This window comes from Hemiscyllium ocellatum, chromosome 32 (genome assembly GCF_020745735.1).
Source record: "Hemiscyllium ocellatum isolate sHemOce1 chromosome 32, sHemOce1.pat.X.cur, whole genome shotgun sequence".
In the NCBI taxonomy this organism is placed as follows: Eukaryota; Metazoa; Chordata; class Chondrichthyes; order Orectolobiformes; family Hemiscylliidae; genus Hemiscyllium; species Hemiscyllium ocellatum.
In genome coordinates, this window is record NC_083432.1 from 11,509,472 (window position 1) to 11,536,380 (window position 26,909).

The 26,909-nt window shown below is 41.1% G+C and overlaps 1 protein-coding gene across 4 annotated transcripts in view; it reads right to left on the reverse strand.

Moving 5' to 3' along the window:
- LOC132830691 (protein TANC2) overlaps positions 1 to 26,909 on the reverse strand; it is a 996,151-nt gene that overhangs the window by 880,118 nt on the left and 89,124 nt on the right. For 3 of the 4 annotated variants that reach the window (XM_060848499.1, XM_060848500.1, XM_060848497.1), the window contains exon 1: positions 17,695 to 17,763. The exons of the other annotated variant lie outside the window; for it this stretch is intronic. The gene's annotated coding sequence lies outside the window, so the exon portion shown is untranslated. Of the gene's footprint in view, positions 1 to 17,694; positions 17,764 to 26,909 lie in introns of those variants that run through there. 4 annotated transcript variants of the gene reach the window in all.

Sequence of the window (26,909 nt, forward strand, 5' to 3'; positions counted from 1 at the left end):
TGTGCAGGTCAGGTGAATTGGCCAAGCTAAATCTGTCCGCAGTGTTAGGTGAAGGGGTAAATGTAGGGGAATGGGTCCGGGTGGGTTGCTCTTCAGAGGGTCAGTGTGGACTTGTTGGGCCGAAGGACCTGTTTCCAATCTAAGTAATCCAATCTAAGTAATCCAATCTAAGTAATCCAATCTAAGTAATCCAATCTAAGTAATCCAATCTAAGTAATCCAATCTAAGTAATCCAATCTAAGTAATCCAATCTAAGTAATCCAATCTAAGTAATCCAATCTAATCTAACACAGATGAAGCAGTTAAACTTGATAGAAGGTGCATAATTAAAAAAAAGAGTCAGAGTTGACAGAATGCAAATGATATGGGGAGAGCGGACAGGACTGGGAATAGAAAAGAGAGCAGAGCACGAATACTAAATGGAGTGGAGACTGGAAGGGTAAGGTTATCAAGATGCAAAGACAGATCAATCTCTCTCTGCCCAGATAATCGTAGCGACTTCCAATCCAATAAACCTGGTAGCAAACACAAAATGACCCACCAGTTGTCACAGTGGTCTCCTACTGAAAACAGATAACGTAGTAGGACAAGACTAGGTTTTTATACTTTTTCCTGTTTTTTTTTTGAAGAACAGAGTTCTTGAGTCATAGGCGAAGAGCTATCTTGTCAAGGCCTTTAGAAGTTTATTTTAAAGTTGGAACAATAGAAGCAGCATGAATGAGTGGAATCAGCATTTTTGTTTAGCTTTCAGTTGCTCTGATTTTGAAGTTGGCTGTTACAGTTAAAAGTTTGGGTTCTTTTTCTGTTGCCAAGATCACATATGAGACAATCTGTTTTACACTGACTTTGCCACGGGTGCCTTTTATAAGCTGCTACTATATTGGAACAGTTACCGTTTTGTAGTTAAATGTGTTATTCTGTCAAGTTTTCCAATAGAGTTAAAGTTATGCCAATTCGCCTTTCTTTTGTTTGTATTTTAACTCTAGAATAAGGTATATTTTGCTTAAAGCAGAGACGTGAGACCAATCAAATTAAGTCTAAAACACAGCACTTACACTTGCCTTTAAATAAAGTAAAATTTAGGAGCTAGGGTACCTCTTTGATTTAAGTACTGAGAATTTGGTCTGATTCATAAGAATGGATAATTTTGGTTTCCAGTCACCCATGATGTCATCTCTCCATCATGTGCCAAGCCATTCAATGACATCACCTAGCAACATAATGATGTTACTATCAGCACATTAAAATTCTATTGCCTGGTGATTTTCAATAATAGTGTCGCACAACAAAACCAACTCTGAGGCCAAATCGTTTAAAATAATTATAATACTGTGAATGTATTGCTGGTTAAAGCACAGTAGGTTAGGCAGCATCCAAGGAACAGGAAATTCGACGTTTCGGGCCAGAGCCCTTCCCCGAAACGTCGAATTTCCTGTTCCTTGGATGCTGCCTAACCTGCTGTGCTTTAACCAGCAACACATTTTCAGCTCTGATCTCCAGCATCTGCAGACCTCACTTTTTACACGTAATACTGTGAATGTCAAATTCAATCCTGAAGTAAAGACTACAGCAGCCTGCATGATCTTGGTGTCCATTCATACAGACAAATGTTCAGAAGCCCGAAAATGAATTACTGGGTTGGTCTGGCAGAGGGGTCTCAGAAACCACACAAGATAAGGTGTAAGTTGATTGTCTAATATTATCACTGCAGCAACTGGGAACAATATCAGTTATTATTGATCTGACCAATATTCTGCCATATGTGACTCCAGGTTAAAAACTGTACAAGTTGGGAGAGGCAGCCCTATGTAAAGTTGAGGTAGGGCTAGCCGTTTCTAACGGTCACTTCACTTCTGTGCTGTCTATTTGCTAAGCCCTAAAACAGGAATGCAGCTGCTGGACTGGTTTACCAACTCCTTACCGAGTTCCCTTTACAGCTCGCATGAAACTTTCACAACTACCACATGCCCTCAGGGTATGGGTACAGTTTTACTAAGAATCACTGTCATCTTTATAATTCTTCTCCATTAAGACTCTAGGATAAATGGTTTTCATGAAAAGTGGCACAAACCTCTCTCAAAAATATGGTGCAGATTTAGAGAAAAGAGCATTTAAACAGCCAAGTGCCTCCTGAAAACTCTTCCCACTCCTGATCCATCCATTCTACCAAGGCATCCCACTTACTAAAGCAACATTGGGGAAGCATTACAGATGCAGCAAAAGGTGGTGGATCCCAGAGCAGCAGGAATGGAGAGCACTTTTGATAACAAAGAGCAGCCCACAGCTAAGGTTCTCAAAACCAAAATTCTATGGGTGTAAACTGTTAAGTAGAAAAGTAGAAGTAGAAAAATGATTCAAGACCCTTTAAAATGAGGAGACTAAAATGGCACAGTATTTGAGAAGTGCCCTCACTAAAGTTTTGTAAAACTGAATCATAGCATCCTACCAATTCTTTTTGTGATAAAGGATACCATATATTAGCTCTTTCAATTACATGCTGTACCTGCATACAAATGTTGTGTGACTCATGCACTGGAACAACCAGATCCTTCTGCACCTTGGAATTCCACATTTGAGAAATACTCTGATCATTCTGACAGGAAGAATCAAATGGCAGTCATATTTTCCCACATCATGCTCTGTCAGATCTTTGGCCATTCACTCCATCTGTCTGCAACATTCACAACATGTTTGCTGCGTACCTCAGCATCATCTGCAAGTTTAGCTACCCTGTCTTCAATCCTCTCATTACCATTTCTGTCAATGATTTGGATAAGTCGAGACTCTAGCACAGACCCAATCAGACTTCAGTTTGTCACATCCTACCAATCCTAGAAAGACCCAATATATAAGTACACAACCAATTTTCTATCCATGCCTCGAGCTTTCATTTTCCACAATAACCTTTGATATTGTGATATTTTCCCACAATATCTTATCAAATGTCTTCTAGAAATCCAAGTGCACTGTTATTTCTCCAGGGCACTCTGATAAATTGGTTAAACATGGTTGGCACATTTTGCTGAGTTTTTGTTTCTCAATTAGATATTTGTGTTGAACATCTTAAATTATTTATTTAAATGTTACCCACTGTTAATTTACCACCCTAACTTTTTATCCAACTTTCCAAATCAACTGTAGCCAATTTTCCTGAGTTTAGGATTTCGGTTTCTTATTAGAGTGTTGCACATGCCAACTTAACATGGAATTCAACTGTGTTATGATTACATAATAGCATATATTTTGCTAGACATTACACATTAACCATGTCACTTGCACCAATTCCTTCTGAGATTTGTACAATTATCTTTGCCCAATGTTAAAACTTTTGTATGCGACTATCTTCATTCTTTTAATCTTAATTTGAAACTCTAGTATGTTGTGGTCACTTCTTCCAAGAGGATCCTGAAGTACAAAGCCATTTACCAATCCTTCCTCATTACATAGTATCAAATCCAAAATAGCCAGTTCTCTGGTTGGATCCATAACATATCACTCTAAGTAACAATCCCTCACACACTCTATGAACCTTTTTAGATTAGATTCCCTACAGTGTGAAAACAGGCCCTTTGGCCCAACAAGTCCACACCAACCCTCCAAACAGCAACCCACTCAGACCCATTTCCCTCTGACTAATGCACCGACCACTATGGGCAATTTAGCATGGCCAATTCACCTGACCTGCACATCTTTGGATTGTGGGAGGAAACTGGAGCACCCAGAGGAAACCCACGCAGACACGGGGAGAATGTGCAAACTCCACACAGGCAGTCACCTGAGGCTGGAATCGAAGCTGGGACCCTGGTGCTGCGAGGCAGCAGTGCTAACTACTGAGCCACTTTCTTCGAAGTCACCCTTGCCAAGTTAATTAATCCAAGCATTTCAAATCACTCAAATACCGTTGTGTCCTTTTCACAAGCCCTCTATTTCCTGGTTTATACTATGCCCTCCTTCAGAGTACTGTTTGGGGCCTATGAAAAACTCCTACCAATGGGGTTTCTTCCTTTGTATTTTAGTTCCACCCAAACATTTGGCTCCTAAAATCATCATTTTTAATATAGCCTTTAGATCATCCTTAACCAATAAAGCAACTCTAGCTCCTGCTCCTTCCTAACACTTCGGGATGTTGAGTACCCTTAAATATTTAACTCCTAGTCATGAATGTCCTGTACCCCACCAGGTGGTACCCATTTGAGCTATAAGCTCAACTTTATTTTGAATACCATGTGCATTTAGGTACAACATTTTTTAAGTTCTACTGGTTTGCCTTTCGCTTTTAAATATTTTGTTGTGCATTAAGTTTTCCACATTCTCCATCCACATTTATTAAACTGAGCCTCATCTCTATTATTTACTCCAACTTCCAATGCGCATTTTGATTTTTTATAATTCCTTTCCTGAGCATGGTGGTTAGACTGGCCCTGCTCGTTTATCCTAATCGCCTGTACCCTATGTTCACTTGCTTTGATTCTTACCCTGTGCCTTATTAATTTAAATCCACTTATGTTGCACAAGCAAACTACCAGGATGCGTTAACTGGTAGTTTCTCTAATTGGCAGCTGTCCAACCAGGTAGCTTCTTGAGGTCTCAACTAGTCAGCATATTTTAAATCTATGACTTAAGTTGTTAATGGAGTTGATAGGTAGAAACTGTTTCTTCAAGTTGGAGTCTAAGACTTGCAGGTGCAATGTAAGAATTGAAATCAGACTTCAAGATTAAAGCTTGCAAGCACTTTTGTAACGCTTTTCTATAAATAGCTATTGATGCAGATTGCCGATAAAGTTTAGATCTGAAGTAACAAGATTTTTTGAGAAAGTTATTAAGAGCAAAGGAGATAACATTAGATGTGATTATGTCCTACAGCAAACATCATCTGAATGAATGGGAGAACAAAAGGTCAAGAGTCGAAATGGCCTATTCCTCATGCCATGAATTTTACTTACTCCAACCAAATAGCCAAGAAAGTAACTAGACAGAAGTAGTCCCATCCATCTGGGCAATGGAAGAGTCATTGCAGCTGCTTGAAATGAACAATCCTGTACAGTCCAGGAAAAAAAAGCATCCACAAGGAGGATAATACATCAAGCTAATAGTCATTCATGATGTAATCTGAACGCAATTGCATTGGCTCAAACATGATTTTGAGACAAAGATGGGCATGGATATCGGAGGAAACCTTTGACAGATCAAGTCTCCTGCTAGAGTAGTGATATTGCTGTTCAGAGGAACCCACTTCTATAATGCAGAAATAGAATATTGTTAATCTACAATTAACAGCATGTGGGTCATAAATTCAAAATAAATAAATAAAAAGCCAAAAAGAATCAGTCCCCCACAGTTGGTACACACTCCAGATGATTTAAGTATCAATGCAAGCAATCCCAAAGTCCCAGGATCGCCTCATGATTCAAACCTTCTAGCCTTGGTAATATTCTTTAGCCTTGGTAATATTCTTGTAAACCTTTGATTAGATTAGATTACTTAGTGTGGAAACAGGCCCTTCGGCCCAACAAGTCCACACCGACCCGCCGAAGCGCAACCCACCCAGACCCATTCCCCTACATTTACCCCTTCACCTAACAGTACGGGCAATTTAGCATGGCCAATTCACCTAAACTGCACATTTTTGTATTATGGGAGGAAACCAGAGCACCCAGAGGAAATCCACGCAGACATGGGGAGAATGTGCAAACTCCACACAGGGAGTCTCCTGAGGTCTGGGTTTCTACCTATCAACCCAGGTCTGGCGCTGAGGCAGCAGTACTAACCACTGTGCCACCGTACCATCCTTTGCTGCGCTCTGTCCAATGTTGTAACATCCATTCTATAGCAGGGCAACCAGAATTATACATTACACATTTTAAATCTTTGCAATTTATAGAGCACCAACCGATAAGCAATTCACACAATGAATGAGCTAAACATCCATTTAATCAGTAATTTTGATTAAATGGATTGAGAGTGAGATAATGGCCACAGTAAACCAAGAACACACTGCTCTTCTGCCAATAATGCCAATGGACTTTCAAAATGCACTTTGTTAAAGAATTCAACCATGGAGTGTGCGCGTCACTGGCTAGAACAATATTTATTCCTCACCTGAATTGCCCTGAAGTGGTGGTGAATTAATTAATTGCTTCAGTCAATGTGGTGTCAGGACACACTGTGTTAAGAAGGGAATTCTAGAATTTTGATCAAAATATAGTTCCAAATCAGGCTGCTGAGTGGCTTGAAGGACAATGTGCAGGTGATGGTGTTACCATGCATGTATTGCCCTTGCTCGAGGTGGTAAAGGCCATGGGTTTGAAAGGTGTTGGCTCAATCAGCCTTAAATGAGAAACTATAGTGCACAATGCTGCTATTCAGCACCAATAGTGGAACAGTAACTATGGAAGGTGTTAGACATGGTGCCAATCAAGAGGACTGCTTTATGTTGGATGTGGTCTAGCATCTGGAGCTGTGCTTATCACATGCCTAACAAGTTTTCAGAAGACAAGCAGTAAGCAAGACATCCCAAAATTCCACCACAGTATTTATTTGGCTCATTCCAATTCAGTTTCTAGTCAATGGCAACTCCCAGAATGGCTACAGAGATTCAACTGTACTAATACCAGTGAACATCAAGGAACACATGGATTCTCTTTCCACATAGATGTCTTTGCAAGTTTCCTGCCACTTATCAGCACAAGCCAGAATGGTGTCCAATTATTACATTTGGACATCATTAATTAATGGAATAAGCAAACTGGTTTAGTTAAAAGAAAGTCATCGTCAATGCAAAGTAAAAGCACAAAGGTGGAACTGTGTTCAAAATAGGTGAAACAAACCATAGACAAGAATGGATTCCATTTGCTTGAGTTCAGCGTGAGTTCAGCCACCATTACATGGCAAATAGAAGAATTTTATACAGCACCTGTCAAAATCATTCCATTGCAACAGCACAGGAGAATATAAAATAGATGAGCATCCAAGAATTGAAATATGGTGCAAAAATCATTAAATGGAGGATACATATTGGATTCAGGTACAAGTTGAATTATTGTGATCCAAGTGATTTGTTTTCCAACCGTATTGAACGATTCTATAAATATGAGATTTGATTTTCAGGGATAGTAGAGCTAGTCAGAAATTAGCAAACCATCATAAACCCTATCATATTTTATTCAGCAGGGTGTAATTTTCTAAAGAGATGCGAGAGATGAATATCAGACAATTTAATACCTTGAACTGTTTAGTTTATTGTGCAAAGGGTTCAAAAAGCTTATTTATAGTTCAATGCTCTCAGGTCTTTCATTTCCTCTCAATTTGGCAGGTCCAATGTATATTATATATAATGCAGATATATCACTGTACTCAAGGTAAGTTCTTTTTAAGCAAATGCTATAATTTAAACTTAATTGCTTCAGCCCTTTATAGATGTGGTGACATGTATTCTAAAGGGATAGGAGCATCGAACAATGTAATTATAACTTAGTAAATGGCATGTTATTATGTTGTTATACAGTTGTGGAATGTTTTACCTTAACACCATTAAAAGCAGCTTTTAAAATGTTAAGGCGGCAACATGTTAACTGCTACCAGCAACTTTGAGCAGTGGTTTAGACCCAAAAAGCTGTGTATCAGTCTTCTCAAAACGGAAGAACATAACTACACAACAACATCAAAATTCACAAGCTACAGGAGTTTTAAAACTCATTCATGGAATGTGGACACCAATGACTAGACCAGCATTTATTGCCCAGCCTTAGGTGCCCTTGAGAATGTAGTGGCAAGCTGCATTATGGGCAGCACAGTGGTTAGCACTGCTGTCTCACAGCGCCTGAGACCCGGGTTCAACTCCCGACTCAGGTGACTGACTGTGTGGAGCATGCACGTTCTCCCAGTGTCTGCGTGGGTTTCCTCCCACAGCCCAAAGATGTGCGGGTCAGGTGAATTGGTCATGCTAAATTGCCCATAGTGTTAGGCAAGGGATAAATGTAGGGGTATGGGTGGGTTGCGCTTCGGCGGGTCGGTGTGGACTTGCTGGGCCGAAGGGCCTGTTTCCACACTAAGTAATCTAATCTAATCTAATCATTTTTGAACTGCTGCAGTCATTGGTTTTGGTACCCCAGCAAACCTGTTCGGGACAGAGGTCTGGTTTGTGAGCAGTAACAATGAAGGAACTCATACACGTTTCCAAGTCAGGATGTGGATGTTGTTTAAAGCAGAACTATACACCACATGGAGCATACAACATAAAAAGTACTTCTATTCACTTCATTCTCAGGGTAAAGGAGATGTCAACAAGACCAGTGTTTATTGACCATCCCCAGTAATGAAAATAGTAACCAGAACTACTTGGAGAAAGAGGCAATACCAAGGATGAGAGTGGTCAAAGACACTGGGACGTCAGTGGCTCAGTGGTTAGCACTGCAGCCTCGCAGCACCAAAGACCCAGGTTCGATTCCGGCCTCTGACAACTGTGTGTGGAGTTTGCACGTTGTCCCTGTCGTAGAACTTGGAACAATACAGGTTAAGAACAGGCTCTTCGACCCTCGATGTTGCCCCAACCTGTGCACTATTCCCAGTTCGCCCACTACATTATCCCATCATCCATGTACTTATCCAAGGATTGTTTAAATCTTTCTAATGGAATGCCCTACCTGCCAATTGACTACATTGGCAGGTAGGGCATTCCACACCCTTACAACTCTCTGCGTAAAGAACCTGCCTCTGACATCTGTCTTAAATCTATCACCCCTCAATTTGCAGTTATGTCCCCTTGTACAAGCTGACGTCATCATCCTAGGAAAAAGACTTTCACTGTCTACCCTATCTAATCCTCTGATCATCTTGAATGTCTCCATCAAATCCCCTTAGCCTTATTCGTTCCAATAAGAACAGACCCAAGTCTCTCAGCCTTTCCTCATAAGGCCTTCCCTCCAGACCAGGCAACATCATAATAAATCTCCTCTGCACCTCTTCCAATGCTTCTACATCCTTCCCAAAATTTGACGACCAGAACTGTACACAACATTCCAAGTGTGGCCGCATCAGTGTTTTGTATAGTTACAGAAGGAACATGGGGCTCCGGAACTCAATCCCTCTACGGACGAAACTAACACACCATGTGCCTTCTTAACAGCACTATCTACCTGGGTGGCAACTTTCAGGGATCTATGCACATGGATCCACACTACCAAGAATCTTTCCATTGACCCAGTACTCTGCCTTCCTGTTATTCTTCCCAAAGTGCATCACCTCACATTTAGCTGCATTGAACTCCATTTGCCACCTCTCAGCCCAATTCTGCACTTTACCCCTGCAATCCGTAACATTCTTCCAAACTCTCCACTACTCCTCAGACTTTCTGTGGAGCCACAGAAAATGGGGGAGATACTAAATGAATATTTTGCATCAGTATTTACTGTGGAAAAAGATATGGAATATATAGACTGTAGAGAAATAGATGGTGACATCTTGCAAAATGTCCAGGTTATAGAGGAGGAAGTGCTGGATGTCTTGAAAAGGAGAAAGATAGATAAATCCCAGGACCTGATCAGGTGTACCCGAGAATTCTGTGGGAAGCCAGAGAAGCAATTGCTGGGCCTCTTGTTGAGATATATTTGTATCATCGATAGTCACAGGTGAGATGCCCGAAGACTGGAAGTTGGCAAACAGTGTCACTGTTTAAGAAAGGCGGTAAAGACAAGCCAGGGAACTATAGACCGGTGAGTGAGCCTGACCTCGGTGGTGGGCAAGTTGTTGGAGGGAATCCTGAGAGACAGGATGTACATGTATTATTTGGAAAGGCAAGAACTGATTAGGGATAGTCATCATGGCTTTGTGCATGGGAAATCATGTCTCACAAACTTGATTGTTATTTCTTCAAAAACCTCAGAGGATTGATGAGGGCAGAGCAGTAGATATGATCTATATGGACTTCAGTAAGGCGTTCGACAAGGTTCCCCACGGGAGACTAATTAGCAAGGTTAGATCTCATGGAATACAGGGAGAACTAGCCATTTGGATATAGAACTGGCTCAAAGGTAAAAGACAGAGGGTGGTGGTGGAGCGTTGTTTTTCAGATTGGAGGCCTATGACCAGTGGAGTGCCACAAGGATCGGTGCTGGGTTCTCTACTTATTATCGTTTACATAAATGATTCAGATATAAGCATAAGAGGTACAGTTAGTAAGTTTGCAGATGACACCAAAATTGTGGAGTGGTATAGTGCACAGCAAAGAGGGTTACCTCAGATTACAACAAGATCTGAACCAGATGGGCCAATGGGCTGCGAAGTGGCAGATGGAGTTTAATTCCAATAAATGCGAGGTGCTGTATTTTGGGAAAGCAAATCTTAGCAGGACTTGTACACTTAATGGTAAAGTCCTAGGGAGTGTTGCTGAACAAAGAGACCTTGAGTGCAGGTTCATAGCTCCTTGAAAGTGGAGTCGCAGGTAAATAAGATAGTGAAGGCGGCATTTGGTATGCTTTCCTTTATTGGGCAGAGTATTGAGTACAGGAGTTAGGAGGTCATGTAGCGGCTGTATAGGACATTGGTTCGGCCACTGTTGGAATATTGTGTGCAATTCTGGTCTCCCTCCCATTGAAAAAGATGTTATGAAACATGAAAGCGTTTAGAAAAGATTTACAAGGATGTTGTCAAGGTTGGAGTATTTGAGCTATCGGGAGAGGCTGAACAGGCTGGGGCTGTTTTCCCTGGAGCGTCGGAGGCTGAGGGGTGACCTTACAGAGGTTTACAAAATTATGAGGGGCACAGATAGGATAAACAGGCAAAGTCTTTTCCCTCTGGACAGGGAGTCCAGAACTAGAGGGCATAGGTTTAGGGTGAGAGGAGAAATATATAAAAGAGACCCAAGAGGCAATTTTTTCATCCAGACAGTGGTACGTGTCTGGAATGAGCTGCCAGAGGAAGTGGTGGAGGCTGGTACAATTGCAACATTTAAGAGGCATTTGGATGGGTATATGAATAGGAAGGGTTTGGAGGGATATGGGCCAGCTGCTGGCAGGTGGGACTAGATTGTGTTGGGATATCTGGTCGGCATGGACGGGTTTGCATGCTGTACATCTCTATGACTCTATTTAGTGTCATATGCAAATTTATTAATCCATTCTCCTATGCCTGTATCCAAGTCATTTATAAAAATGATAAACAGCAGTGGTCCCAGAACAGATCCTTGTGGCACACCACTAATAACCGGACTCCAGGCTGAATATTTTCCATCAACCACCACTCACTGCCTTCTTTCCGAAAGCCAGTTTCTAATCCAAACTGCTAAATCACATTCAATCCCATGCTTCTGCATTTTCTCCAACAGCCTACCATGTGGATCCTTAAAGGCTCTACTGAAGTCCATGTACACCATGTCAACTGCCCTACCCTCATCTACATGCTGAGGTATATGAGACACGACCTGCCCTTGACGAAATCATGTTGACTATCTAAAATCTATTTGTTGCTTGCTTAATGATTATAAATCTTTCCTGCAACAGAAGTAAGGCTCACTGGTCTATAAATACCCGGGTCATTTCTACTGCCCTTCTTGAACAAGGGCACAACATTTGCAATCCCCCAGTCCTCGAGTACTGTAGACAATGACATGTCAAATATCAAAGCCATAGGCTCTGCTATCTCTTAGGTAAAAACAATGACTGCAGATGCTGGAAACCAGATTCTGGATCAGTGGTGCTGGAAGAGCACAGCAATTCAGGCAGCATCCAACAAGCAGCGAAATCAACGTTTCGGGCAAAAGCCCTTCATCAGGCTTTATTCCCGATGAAGGGCTTTTGCCCGAAACGTTGATTTCGCTGCTTGTTGGATGCTGCCTGAACTGCTGTGCTCTTCCAGCACCACTGATCCAGAATCTGCTGCTATCTCCTCCCTAGCTTCCCAGAGAATCCTCAGATAAATTACATCCGGATTGTCTAGTTTCACTCCTTCTAGAATTGATAACACCTATTCATAACTAACCTCGATCCTTTCTAGTCTAATATCTTGTACCTCATTCTTCCCCTCTATAATAATTCTCCTTTTTCCGATTGAAAACCAATGAGAAATGTTCTTTTAGTACTTCCCCGATCTCCACAGGGTCCACCTTCAACTTCCCACTTCTGTCTTTGACTGGCCCCATTCCTATCCCAGTCATCCTCTTATTCCTTACACACCTATCGAAACCTTTATTCTATTTGCAAAAGACTGCTCCTGTCCTCTATTTGCAAAAGACTGCTCCTGTCCTCTCTTTGCTCCTCTTAACTCTCTTTAAATCCTTCCTAGCTGATCTGTAACTCTCGATTCATCTCATCTGAACCATCTTGCCTCATCAACACATAAGCCTCCTTCTTGTGCTTAAGAAAAGATGCAATTACTGTAGTAAATCACACTTCCCTTACCTTACCTTATCACTTTCTCCCTGCCTGACAGGGACATGCCTATCAAGGACACACAATATCTGTCTCTTAAACCAGCTCCACATTTCCATTGTCTGCATCCCCTGCATTTTGCTACCCCATTCTATGCATCCTAATTCTTCCCTAACTGCAATATAATTGTCCTTATAATTGTTTTTGCCCCATTGATAATTCTTGTCTGCGTGGATTTCCTCCGGGTGCTCCGGTTTCCTCCCACAATCCAAAGATGTGCAGGTTTGGTGGGTTGGTCATGTTAAATTGCCTGTGATGTTAGGTGCATGAGTCAGGGGAAACATCGAGAAATAAGACAGTGAGTCACAATGGGTTTCTCTTCAGTATTAGTATGGACTTGCTGGGCTGAAGGGCCTGTTTCCACACTGTCAGGATTCTAAGTTAAAAAAGGCTTCTTTTTTGTGACAAGGTTTCACGCAATTACAGCACATGATGTAGTTAATGCAGATATTTCTCGGCCACTTCAAATGGGTGGAATTTTTAGAATTTAAATGGGTAACGGCATTTTTTTTTCTTTGCCTTCAATTACTGTCAAGATTGTGGACCAATGCATTTGTATCAAATCACCAGTGACTCAATTTTTTCAATATGTAATACAATTAATGCATGTAACACCACACAGGTTCAGGCTAACAACAGAACATGATCTTGCTAGATTAAATCAAAGGGTTACAGTTAGACCTTTGCAAACTATTATCTTTCCATGTGGCCCATTTTAAGTCACCACTACCTTCAAGGAAAATTAAGGATCAGCCAGAAATGTTGGCATGCCAGTGAAGCTTATATCCCTTAAAACATTTTTTTAAACAACTTGTTTGACTATTAACGTGATACCATATCTAGCTAAACACTAATGAAATAGTGCACTAACATTCAAAATTTAAGTTAATGTATCAATATAAATAATCTTCAGTCCACACCATTTATTCAATAATCTCTCTCCCCAATGTCAGCCACTGTCCCCAACACCTGACAGAATCCACAATACTCAGTCTCTGCTCCTTCCCCCAACTCAATGGCCTGACAACCCTGCAAAGACTTGGGATTAAGTTCCTTCCTTTCCACTTTCCTGAACTGCTCAGTTCAAAAAGTCACCAATAATAGTATGCACCTACTGACTGCTATTTTCTGGATGGTGCCAAATTTAGAACATTGAACAATACAGCATAGTACAAGCCCTTTGGCCCCCAATGTTGTGCCAACCTTTTATCCTATTCTAAGATCAAACTAACCTAGATGCATTTGATTTTACTAATCAGCCACGTGCCAATCCAAGAGTCGTTTAAATGCCCTTAAATGTATCTGACTCTACCACTGCTGGCAGGGCATTCCACACACCCATTACTCTCTGCATAAAGAACCTACCTCTGACATCTCCCCAAACGTTCCTACAATCACCTTAAAATTATGTCCCCTCATGAAAGCCATCTCTGCCATGGGAAATAGTCTCTGGCTATCCACCCTGCCTCTCATTATCATATACACTTCTATCAAGTCGCTTCTCATCCTTCACTCCAATCAGCAGAGCCCGAGATCCCTCAAGCTTTCTTCAGAAGACATGCCCTCAGTGCAGGCAGCATCCTGGTAAATCTCCTCTGCACTCTCTCTAAAGCATCCACATCCTTCCTATAATGAGGTGACCAGAACTGAACAAAATATTCCAAGTGTGATCTAACCTGGGCTTTATAGCGCTGCAACATAACCTCACGGCTCTTCAACTCAATCCACCTGCTAATGAAAGCCAACACATCATATGTCTTCTTAACAACCCCATCAATGTGGGTGGCAACTTTGAGGGATCGATGGACGTGGACTCCAAGATCCCTCTGTTCCTCCACAATGCCAAGAATCCTGCCATTAACCCGGTTATCTGCATTCAAATTTGAGCTTCCAAATTAAATTATTTCACACTTTTCCAGGGTGAACTCCATCTGCCACTTCTCCGCCCACCTCTGCACCCTGCCAATGCCCCTGTGCAACCTACAACAGCCCTCCACACTAGCCACAACTCCACCAACCTTCATGTCATTAGCAAACTTGCTAACCCCCACCCTTCCACTTCCTCATCCAAGTCATTTATAAAAATCACAAAGAGCAGAGGCCCTAGAAAAGATCTCTAAGGAACACCACTGGTCAGAGTTCCAGGCTGAATATTTTCCATCTACCACCCTTTATCATCCATGGAGCAGCCAATTCTTTATCCAGACAGCCAAATTTCCCTGTATCCCATGCCTCCTTTGAATGAGACTACCATAGGGAACCTTATCAAACACCTTCCTAAAATCCATATACATCGCATCCACTGCTCCAATTTCAATGTTTTGTCACAATTTCAAAGAATTCAATAAAGCTTGTGAGGCATCATTTGCCCTCAGAGCTTGCTAACTATCTTTAATCAAACCATACTTTTCCAAATAATCATAAACCCGGTCTCTCTCAGAATCCTCTCCAGAAATTTGACCACAACTAATGTAAGACTAACTGGTCTGTAATTCCCAGGGTTATCCCTATTCCCTTTCTTGAACAAGTTAATAACATGTTCCAATCACCTGATTGTATCCTCAATATCCATTGTAGTACTAAGATCATTGCCAAAGACACAGCAATTTCTTCCTTCACTTCATGTTTTGCAAAGTTTCCAGCACATCCTCCTTCTTAACATCAACCTGTAGAGCATACCAGCCTGTTTCACACCTTCCTCAAACGACAAGATCACTTTCATTAGTGAATACTGAAGCAAAGTATTCGTTAAGGACCTCCACTACCTCCTCTGACTACAAGTGCATGTTTCCTCCACTATCCCTGTTCGGCGTTATCCTCACTCTGGCCATCCTCTTGTTCCTCAAGTGTAAAATGCTTTGGAGTTTCCCTTAATCCTACACTCCAAGGCTTTTTCATGCCCACTTCTAGCTCTCCCAAATCCATTGTTCAATTCCTTCCTGGCTACCTTGTAACTCTCTAAAGCCCTGTCTGATCCTTGCTTCCTCAACCTTAAGTAAGCTTCCTTCTGCTTCTTGACTTGATGCTCCACATTTTGTCATGCAAGGTTCCTTCACCCCACCATCCCTTCCTTGCCTCAGTGGGACAAACCTACCTAGCCTCACAGGGAGTGCTCCCTAAGCAACTTTCACATTTCTGTTGTGTTTCCCCGAGAATATCTGTTCCCAATTTATGCTCCACAGTTCTTGCCTAATAGCGTTGTAATTCCCCTTCCCCCGAATTACTTTCCCATCCCTTCTGCTCCTATCCCTCTCCATGACTACAGTAAAAAGGTCTTCTTGAGCATTATTGAAGCTGCACCCAACAAGGTAAGTGGACAATGTTCTATCACACTCCCAGCATCTGCCTCATAGCTGGTGGACAGGCACTAAGGCAACAGCAGGTCAGTTATTTGCTGCTGTTTTCCTAGCTTTTGGTTATTCTTGCGGTGAAATAGGAGGTCCAATTCAGTTTTTAGTTATTGGCAAACACCAGGATGTTGAATAACCTAGTACAGTAACTGTAATACCATTGAATGCCATGGGGAATAGGTAGACATTTACTTCTTAGAGTCTTGGGGGCTTACAGCACAAAGAAAGGCCCATGAATTCTGCGCTAGATTGCATGACCTGGTTAAGAATGGTACAGACATGGAAGTAAAGATTTGCATTTACACAGCACCTCAGAGCACATTACGGTCAATGACGTACACTCAGAATGTACAGTCTTGCGCCAGTTTGGAAAATAGCAGCCAATTTACTTGCAGCAAAACCCTCAAATACCTTCGTGATAATGACAGGGTTGTTGTCATGTTGTCACATAACAGAAGCAATTACCCCACTCTTCTTCAGAACAGTGCTGTCCACCCTACTGGGCAAACAGGAAGATGGCACCCCTGAGTATGTGGCACATATTGAGCACTGCACTGAAGTAGCAACATTGATTTTGGTGTTCAAAGCCTAAACTTGACCCTTCTGACTCCGAATTGAATGTGTTACTAATTTAGATATGCATGGTTTACTCCAAAGCTCAAAACATTTAACTTGGCAAAAGACTGTAAACTCAAGTTAACGAGTTATTTCTCACCAAAAAGCACACACTACATTTAAAAAAAACGATCATCCTAAATACACTTTCCAGAGTCCTGAGAGCCAATATGCATTCATTACATTCACACAAACTTAAACATCTTGACTAAGCATTAATTTTTTACTTCATCTCATTAATTTAACAATTGATGGCAGTCATCATAAGTGCGCACTCCATTCTTCTCTCCCTCACCACCATATAGTAAGTAGAAGCTAAAAATTCCACATTAATTCACAATGACTTCTTCATCTCAATAAACTGAAGCTCCCCTCGCTCCCAGTTAACTGAATATTCCTGATATAAAATACTCCTGACATGGCAGATATAAAACTGCCCTCTTTCCTTTGTAGCCTCTCAACACCTAAACTTGCACTTTGCAGTCTCCTTCTCCCGCAACAACCATAGTCTGCGCCTCCCTCTCCCACACTTTAGCAATGGCTCGCCATCTGGCAGATGGCAACCCAGCTAAGGTTAAAAAAAAAATTGCTAAAGCCTTCATGATTTTATAACCTCAAATCGGGTCCCCCCCAAATCTCCTTTTTTCTAATGAAAATAAACCTAACCTACTCAACCGCTCTTCATAGCTAGAACCTTCCATACCAGGCAACATCCTCAAACCTTCTCTGCACCCTCTCCAAATCATCCACATCCTTTTGGTAATGTGGTGACTAGAACTGTACACAGTATTCAAAATGCGGCCGAACTAATGTCTTCCACAGCGTTAACACGACTTACCAGCTCTTATACTCAATACTCCATCCAATGAAGGCAAGCATACTATATACCTTCTTGACCACTAGCCACCTGTGCAGCAACCTTCAGGGTACAATGGACCTGCACTCCCAGATCTCTCTGCCCATCAACTTTGCCCAAGGCTCTTCTGTTCATTGTATAATTCGCTCTAGAATTAGTCTTGCCTAATTGCATCACCTCATTTGTTTGGATTGAAAACCAAATGTCACTTTTCCACCCAACTCTCCAGTCTATCTATATCCTCCTGTGTTCTCTGACAGTCCCTTATGCTTTCTGCTACTCCACCAATCTTTGTGTCATCCGCAAACTTGCTGATCATACCATCAGCGCCCTCTTCCACTGGTACAATAACAGCATTTAAAAAAGGCATTTGGATGGGTATACAAATCTGAAACGTTTAGAGGGATATGTGCTAAGTGCTGGCAAATGGGACTAGACTAGGTTAGGATACCTGGTCCAACTTGTTCATGCTGACCAAAGGGTCCATTTCCGTGCTGTACATCTTTATGACTCTAAGTGCAGTCCTTGAGAAGGCAAAATTCCACCTTCACACAGAGAAATAATCCATCATGTTGTTTGCCACGACCACCAAGCTAAAATGATTTAGAATAGATATAAGCAGTTCAAAATTAAGCAATGAGGGCCAGTCACAGGAACATTGTACACAACCACAGTCTGTGGCCTCAAAGGCAAGCAGAAATTCACCAAAAGTTCCTTGGGCAGCACATGCCACATTCACTCCAGACAGACAAGAGCAGCAGATACAGGGAAACACCAGCAAGTTTCCCTTCCTCGTCACTCAGCATCCTCACTTGTACAAATATCACCACTCTTTTACATTGTGGATGGCGACACTCGTCAGATGAGTTGAAGCAGTTCACTGGAACTTTGTCAAGCATAATACAGGATGGTCATCAAATTCTGGTGTTGCCGGTTATGCTCACGTTACAATTTTCAAAATACAAAATTGGAAGATAAAGGCACAGATAAGACTTCAGCAAGAGAAGAACTGCGAAATAGTGAAGTCATGCATTGTAGAGAGGTTGAGATATAGGTCATGGCACATGGCCAGAAGTTCATCTCAGGTTCAAGTGTGCCAGCAGCTTTGCAAACAGACAAACCACCTCAGACAGTTGCCAGGGCGAGAGATAGAATCAGAACTTAGGGAATTAAATTTGTAGACAAATCCAGAAATAATGACTGCAGTCTGCACAATAGTTAATATTGTAAATATAAGAGAAGAATATCATTTCTCAGAAAAGAATGACAGAGAACTATTTCCCTACAGTTAGAATTGACCAAAAGCTTGAATGAAGTGATGATTTGACAAAGTTTTTAAAGCAAAGTAGTTTGAGAGGAACCAACTTTAGAGAGAGACAAATGAAAAATTAATTCGTTAACCAATGAACTTACACTGGGCTGACAAAAATGAATATGTTTGCAAAATTTACATGATTTTGCACAATACCGAGATACACAGTTATTTGACAGGAAAGATGCACACAGAACAAGAATGCATACATTTACAAACATTATCAGCTTTAAAATAAATTACATTTCATAATAACAGATCAAATAAAACAAATTAAAACATCATCTCTGAAAAGGGATTTTTCATCTTCATCCATTGAAACAGACAAGAATACCAAAGGTTAAATTTATTTTTCTTCAGAAAGGACACTGATTGGTCAAGGTATTACCATGGAGAATGCACCAGGGAAACCATTGTGCCTCTTGCTTTTGTTTAATTCAGAAAAGATTTAATGCGTAGAACTATTCTTCCTGCTTGCAGAAGGCAGGTCCTTGCATAGAAACATATTCAGTTTCTGGAATATGTAAGTAAACAATTAAATGGAACAGACACCCAAGATCCATCAACAACTGAACACTGATCTCACACAGCTTCCGATTTTAAAACCGTAGTGGCTCAGCTGAATTTGTCTCCACACTCAAACAACAATCACTAGGCATTAGCTTTGACAGTTGACATGCAATTAAGTTCTGTCACATATTGCAACAGGCTTCTCATCTGTTTCTTTTTCTCCAAATCTTCTGGATTGTTAGTAGGAAAAAAAGGGAAAGTTTTGTTAGGATGCAAAGATATACAGTAATGTCAACCTGAGTGTCAAATGCTCAAAAATGATCTACATTCACAGTGTCTTTTGTGCAGAAAACATCAAGGGACAAAAAGATTGACATGTCAAAGGAATAAATATTAGACAGCTGACCAAAAGCCAAGTTAAAGAGGTGGATTTTAACAATGGCCTTAAAGCACATCTAAAAAATGAAAATACTCAAATTGGCAAAATATTTCACTTTCACATTCCACATCAGGTGAGGCCAGTTTAAGCCAATGTTGCAATTATTTCATTTTAAAATAATTCATAACAGAGCTTGGAGATTGAACAGCTTTTCTGGATATTGATTTGTATAAATCTATTTTCACCTTCTCCAGTTAAAAAAAACCTTATGCATTTTGAAAACATTAAGTGCTATTATAAAGAACCGTTATTTGTAACGTATTTCAGCATTTAACCAAGCAAACGCCATTTTCAATTACCATAAGAAACTGCGAGTAATAACTGAATAATTAAGACGCAATTTAGTCCTCAATTGCAAGTCATACATCCTGTCCTTACTTTGTCAAGAGACACATCAATCTCCCAAGTAGTAAAGTGGAATTAATTTTAGCAACAGAAGTTGTGCAGCATGAGGTGGGAGACAAAACTGACATGACAATGCCATCACTAACCATGAAGATACAACTAAAGCAATAAGGATTTCGTAAATCAAAACGGAGTAAACCGATACACCAAGTACACTGAGGGCAAAGATTTTTGGTTGGGTGTACAAAGTTAAAAATCACAACACCAGGTTATAGTCCAACAGGTTTAATTGGAAGCACCAGCTTTTGGAGCGCTGCTCCTTGTGTGAAGGAGCAGCACTCAAAGCTGGTGCTTCCAATTAAACCTGTTGGACTATAACCTGTGTTGCATGATTTTTAAGTTTAAAGATTTTGAATTATTAAAAATAATGACTTTTCCATGAAAGACTGAGCATACTAAATTACCACAAACATTTTTATTCATAATGAAATCCACTTATATATTAATTCCAGAGAAGTACATTACAGGGAAAACTAAGATTTCAAAATTGTCACATTGACTATGACTCCCTGACCCCACTGCAGAAATGAGAAATAGATCAATTTTGAATGAATTGCAGCAAATTGCCTGAAAGCTAAATTTTCAGCTCTTTCATGAAGAACAACATTGTGTTTGTGAAGGAGGTTGCATCGCAGGTGTGGGTCAGACCAGATTTTAATGTTTTACCAAATTAACCTGGATGGAGTAACCAAATGATGAGTAAACGACAATCACAGAATCTATTTCAGAATGAACTCAGACTTGCAACACTAGGGATGCAGGAGGTACAGTAAAGTGGTGACTGTACAACACGAGTATTTTGAATTCAGTCATATTTGAAACATCAATTCTCCAGGCATAACATGATAAATTGAATTAGAAATTTTGCACTCACTCACTTTCTATTGAAGAGCCAGAGAAATCAAATAAATTCAACTGGCAAATTGTACCATTGGCCAAGTACAAGATGCATTCTCTGTTCCTGACAACACGTCAGCACAAAACTTGTTACAATCAGATGAAGGGTAATTCCACCACCTTGACCTATCGTGCCATATGCCTGGTACAGCCAACTGAGCTATTTAATTCCCAGTCCATATCTTCTTATAACTCCACAATTGCTATATGATCCTACCCACTAACTTCCATTTGTACAGTGAAGAGTGCAGAAGGGTAGAAAAGGAGCAGCACCAGGCACACTTAAACAACTGTCAATCTGAAGCTACAAAAACAAGACTACTTGCATGCCTAATAGCATAAGCACCAAATGATAGTCAGAGATAAGCAATTCTATATCCAATAGATCAGATTGCAGTCCTGCCACATTCAATTGTGAATAATTAGATTAGATTCCCTACAGTGTGGAAACAGGCCCTTTGGCCCAACCAGTCCACACTGACCGTCCGAAGAGTAACCCACCCAGACACATTTCCCTCTGACGAATGCACCTAGCACTATGGGCAATTTAGCATGGCCAATTCACATGACCTGCACATCTTTGGACTGTGGGAGGAAACCCATGCAGACATGGGGACAATGTCTGTGTGGAGTTTGCACAGTCACCCGAGGCTAGAATTGAACCTGGGACCCTGGTGCTGAGGCAGCAGTGCTAACCACGGAACCATCATGCCGCCCAAATGGTGGACAATTAACCAACTCATTGGAGGAAGAGACTTCATAAACATCCCCATCCTCAACGATGAAACAGCCAAATATATCAGTACAAAAGAGAAGGCTGAAGCATTCACAACAATCTTCAGCCAGAACTGCCATGTTGATGGTTCATCTCAGCCTCATCCAGAAGTCTCCAGCATCACAAATGCCAATCTTCAACAAATTCAATTCACTCCATGTGATATCAAGAAATAGTTAGAGGCAGAGTGAGCTGTAAAGGGTGTGATCCCTGACAATAGTTCTGTAGACTAATGCTCTGGAACTTGCTACGCCCTTAGTCAACCTATCCCACAATACTAGCATTGACCAGACGATGTGTAAATTGCCCAGGTCTGTTCTACACACAAAAAAGACAAATCCAACCCAACCAATTACCATCCTATCAATCTACACTTGATGACATCTTCATCACTTTACTGATGGTCAAGAGTGCAATTCAAGCAGCATCTGCTTAGTGATAACCTGCTCAATGATGCCCTACTTGGATTCCACCAGGGCCACTCAGCTAGTGACCTCATTACAGCCTTAGTTCAAACATGGACAAAAAGAGCTGAATTCCAGAAATGACTCGAGTGTGACATCAAGACTGAGTATGGATCACGAGCCATAACAAAACTGGAATCAATTGAAAGCAGGGTCAAAACCTCTTCTGGTTGGGATCATACCTAGCACACAGGAAGATGGCTGTAGTTATTGGAGGCCAGTCATAATTCCAGAACATTTCTGCAGGAGCTCCTCTGGGTCATGTCCTGGTCCAACAATCTTCAGCTGCTTCATCAATGACCTTCCCTCTTATCAGAAGGTCAGAAATGGGGATGTTTGCTGATAATTGCACAATGTTCATCACTATTCACAACTCCTCAGATACTGAAGCAGCCCATGGTCAAATGCAACAAGATCTGGACAATAACAAGGCCTGAGCTGACAAGTGGCAAGTAACATGCATGCCATACAAATGCCAGACAAAGACCATGTCCAAAAAGAGGCAACCCAACCACTACCCCTTGATATTCATTGGTGTTACTAACTCCAATTCCCCTCAGGATGAGCACTGACTAGAAACTTAATTGGAGTCGCCACATAAACACAGTAGCCACAGCTAGACGCTGTTGAGTGTTTGAAAGTGTACCTCGATTGGGTGCAGTCAGTACCTGGCTGGTTGCAAACAGTCAAAGGGCAAAGCCATTCGATACAATTCATCAGTCTCAAGATGAATGATTTATAGATGTGGCAAAAAATTAGCACTGAAATTGAAATGCCACATGCATCATTTATGAGACAGTTTACACCTCTTTGGGGGTTTTGAAAAATTGCCTATTTCAACAAGTATTCGATGACAAAAAAAAATACAAATCAAAAATATTTTTGCAGGCCACCTATTATTAGGGAAGAATATTCTGCTGCTTCAGTAGCAGGACACCAGGCAAGCATGGGGAACCCATTTTTGAAGGAGGGTAAAAATCAGATACCTGACAGCAGGACAAATGTCTGCAATTAAGTGTTTGGAAAGTCAAAGACAGGTCTTTCCCATGCATTTGTATATCATGCATGCTCTCATCTTTTCTGGACTTCAATAGCCACTACTTTGCCCTTGTAGGAGAATACACAACTATGCCAAACCATTACTGAGATTAGGTGCTGCTGCTTGAAATTGCATGGGGCACAAAATAACCACAGGAGGGAGGTTGAAATTATAATGGTCATGATTCATGGAGGCAGACTGACCAGAGGAACGAAGAGGGTGGATTGATGAGGAATTCCTTTTTGTTTGACATACATTTAATTATCATTTCATAAACTGTCCTCAAAATCAAGAAAAATTATACCTCTTTATGAACACACGCGTACACAGACATTTGCGTGATAGTTTTCATTTGTGTGCTGTATGCTTGTTTTAGTGAAGAAAATTTTTACAATGACATCTGCCTTCAAGCTTCACACCAGCCTGAATACCACTAAAACCAGACAATTACAAATATTCTGGACAGAACTCAGAGGCTAGTTTAGTTATTCCATACAGATTGAAAAAGATTTAGCAGTCTGACTTCAATTCTTATATCATCCAGCCAATCAAACAAAATATTAACTCACAGGCACTGGCAATACCAAATTCCACCAATAGTAACCACTTTCCTTCAATAAAATGAGGATCAATCGCTCTACAGAACAATTTGCAAGCTAACAATTACTTATTAAAACTTTACAAATTACGTATGGCGCATTTGGAAAACTATATTGTATTTAAGTAACAAAAGGTAGATGGTGCTTGAAATACTGAAGTCTGGCAGCATCCATAGAGAGAGAAACAGTGAACATTGTGACTTAATTAAAAACCGGCAATGAACTCAACATTTTCTGCCTATATATCTCAGTATCCACATCATTTATTGAAAATTTCTCAGTCGAGAACAAATATTTTTTCAAAGCAATGTCCTTAGGATGCATACGATGGGGAAAGAAACTGCAAGGAATGGGCACAATTGAAATATGGAGCTTATTCAGGGAAAAGCTACTGCTTGTCCTTGATAAGTATGCACCTTCAGGCAGGAAATGGTCGAGCAAGGGAGCCGCGTTTTACTAAAGAAGTTAAAATAGCTTGTCATGAAGGCGGCAGCGGCTTACGTTTGGATGAGAAGCAGACGCTCAGTTAGGATGCTTGACAGATACAAGTTAGGAAAGAAAGACCGAAAGAGAGAGCGAAGAGGAGCCAGAAGGGGACATGAGAAGTCATTGGCAAGTACTTAAAAAAAAAAGCTTTCTATAGGTATATCAGAAATAAAAGAATGACTAGAGTAAGATTAGGGCCAATCAAGGATAGTAGTGAGAAGTTGCACATGGAGTCAGAGGAGATGGGGAAGCGCTACATGAATATTTTTCATTAGTATTCACACTGGAAAAACATTGTCGAGGATACAGGCTATTAGATTAGATAGACTGAGGTTCACAAGCAGGTGTCAGCAATTCTGAAAAGCGTGAAAATAGACAAGGCCTTTGGGCAAGATGGGATTTAACAGAGAAATCGCTGGGAAGCCAGGGTGGAGATTTGTAGAGCCTTTGGCTTTGATTTTTATGTTGTCATCGTCTACAGGGATCATGCCAGAAGACTGAAGGATCACAATTGTTATTCCCTTATTCAAGAATGGGAGTATAGACAACCCTGGTAACTACAGACCAGTGAGGCTTCCTTCGATTGTGGGTCACGTGCTGGAAAAGGTTATAAGGCATAGAACTTACAATCATCTAGAGAGGAAGAAGTTGATTAGGGGTCGTCAACACAGTTTTGTGAAGGGTAGGTCATTCCGAACAACCTTAGGTGAGTTCTTTGAAAAGGTGACCAAACAAGTGGATGAAGTGTATATGGATTTTAGTACAGCATTTGATAAAATGCCCCAAGGTAGGCTGTTGCACAAAATATGGAGGCATGGGATTGAGGTTAATTTAGCAGTTTGGATAAAAAATTGGTTGATTGGAAATGTTCCTCCTGGCATTCAGTTACAAGTGGGGTACCGCAAGGATCTGGTTTTGGGGCCACTGCAACTCGAGGGCATAGAAGGATCGGTTAGTAAATTGGAAGATGACACTAAGGTCAGTGGAGTTGTGGATAGTGCTGAAGGATGTTACAGGTTACAGAGGGACATAGATAAGCTGCAGAGCTGGGCTGAGGGATGGCAAATTGAGAAAATGCAGAAAAGGGTGAGGTGATTCACTTTGGAAAGAGTGACAGGAATTCAGAGTACTGGGCTAATGGGAAGATTTTTGACGTAGTAGTAGGCGTGGAAAGCACTGCCTGCAACAGTAGTAGACTCGTCAATGTTAAGGGCATTTAAATGGTCACTGGATAAATATTTGAATGAAAATGGAATAGCATGGTGGAGATAGATTTCAGGTTGATTCCACGGGTTGGCACAACATCGAGGGCTGAATAGGAACTGGTAATGAAGATAATCAAGAGCTCGATACAAAAAGTGGACTCGAAGGAGCATCTCAAAAGGAAGGATGTTACGCAAGTTCTCAAATTCTTTTCTTGAGCCCAAGATATTTGCTGGTGACTCCTACCAGTGATTAAAACTGGAATTGCTCAAAAGACAAGAATTAAAACAGTATAGAGACTTCAAGTGTTATGGAGCAGGGATGTTACCAATACAAGACGACATGAGGCTACGGAGGGATTTGGAATCCTGGAATAGACCTAGGTGATAACTTTTTCACACAGAGGGTGGTGCGTCTATGGAATGAGCTGCTGAAGAAAGTGGCGTAGGCTAGTACAATTGCAACAATTAAAAGGCATCCGGATAGGGGACATGAATAGGAAAGGTTTGGAAGGATATGGGCTGGGTGTTGGCAGGTGGGACTAGATTGGGTTAGCGTATCTAGTCAGCATGGACAAATTGGACCGAAGGGTCTATTTCTGCACTGTATATCTCTATGAGAACTTCAAAATCACAGTTTTGGTTAATGGGAGCTAACATAAGATCATAAGCATAGGGGATGATGGTTGAACAGGAAATATAACACAAAGTTTTTGATATCTTCTTAGAGATTAAACTGTGGGAGACTGGCCAGGAATGCATTGGAGCAGTCAAGGTTAAATGGAAAAAAAAGCATGAGGAGGAGAGGATCTCGGCAGCAACTGGCAAAGACAAAAGACAGTTTGGGAAATATCACAAAGATGGAAATTAGTCTTGGTGTTTGTGCGAGTTGTGTGGTGTTTCATCATTTAAAGACTGAGAAAAATTCTCAATATGTCTGGAGATTAGATTAGATTAGATTACTTAGTGTGTGGAAACAGGCCCTTCGGCCCAACAAGTCCACACCGACCCGCCGAAGCGCAACCCACCCATACCCCTACATTTACCCCTTACCTAACACTACGGGCAATTTAGCATGGCCAATTCACCCGACCTGCATATCTTTGGACTGTGGGAGGAAACCGGAGCACCCGGAGGAAACCCAAGCAGACACGGCGAGAACGTGCAAACTCCACACAGTCAGTCGCCTGAGTCGGGAATTGAAACCAGGTCTCAGGCGCTGGGGGGCAGCAGTGCTAACGACTGTGCCACCGTGCCGCCCACTATTGCTTCAGATGCTACGTGCTTCAGAATTTTGTATAGCTGTGAAATTGATTTGGTGTACAGAAAACGCATAACGGTCTTCAAAGTATGTTGTTATTATCCGAAAGGCATTTTGCTGAAAATCTTTAGTGTGTTTATTTTGGAATCTCTTCTACTTGCTTTGCATAACAGATTCACCTTTTATATTAACTTAGATGTTACAATTTGGGGGCAAATATGACACTCAAGATTCAAACAGTCCTGTTTAGTTTGAAGACAGTTGCGAGGAAGAGGAA